Here is an 842-nt window from a genome sequence, read left to right on the forward strand (position 1 = left end):
CCTCCCGAGTGCTGGGATTAAAGGCGTGCGCCACCACCGCCCGGCTCTCCCCTCCTTTATATTTTAACCTGGCAACCTGAAACTCTCTGTATAATTCCGTGTTAATGGGTTCACGAACTACCATAACTCAACTCTAGCAGTAGGGAGTCCATTACCCTTTTCTAGTCCCCATTGAGCATCTCAACACATGTGACACACACATACATGCACACACACACACGCATAAATCTTTAAAGTTTACCAACACTTGCTCTTGCTTCTGTAGCACACAAAGTAAAATTGGAAAAAATGAACAGAGAAGATTGATGTGGTCGCTGTGCAAGAATGACATACAAATTTCTTACATTTAATATTTTTATATAACTGACCCAAGAAATTCTAAAGATAATCATGCTATAATACACAGACCTAGAGAGACTAAGTAAAAATGAAGTCTCAAGAGAAACACATGGATCTCACTGGGAAGGGGAAATAAAATACAAGGGTAAACTCTGGGTGGGTGGCGATATGAACAGGAGGGAATGGGGGTGGGGGAAAGAGGACTGGGAGAGATGACTGGTATTGGGGGCATTTCAATGGTGAGGTAGAAAACTAGTGCAGGTGTCACTCTCAGGATTCCATGAGGGTGATTGTAGGAAATCCTAGTAATGGAAGATAGAGAACCTGAATTGGCCATCTTCTATACCCAGGTAAGGCTTCTAGTGGAGGGATTGTGACACCATCCCAGCCACAAAACCTTCAACCTACGATTTGTCCTGCCAGCAAGATGTGGTGGGGTAAAGGGTGCAGAATGTGTAGGAGTGACAAAACAGTGATTGGTCCAACATAATTACATAGAATAA

The 842-nt window shown here is 43.2% G+C and overlaps 1 non-coding gene across 1 annotated transcript; it reads left to right on the forward strand.

Annotated features, from left to right (window-relative positions):
* The first annotated feature begins 253 nt into the window (after window positions 1–253).
* On the forward strand, window positions 254–359 carry LOC119824090. Its single transcript, XR_005287026.1, has one exon. It is a non-coding gene; the product is annotated as a U6 spliceosomal RNA (small nuclear RNA).
* Window positions 360–842: the final 483 nt, after the last annotated feature.

This window comes from Arvicola amphibius, chromosome 9, assembly GCF_903992535.2.
Source record: "Arvicola amphibius chromosome 9, mArvAmp1.2, whole genome shotgun sequence".
In the NCBI taxonomy this organism is placed as follows: domain Eukaryota; kingdom Metazoa; phylum Chordata; class Mammalia; order Rodentia; family Cricetidae; genus Arvicola; species Arvicola amphibius.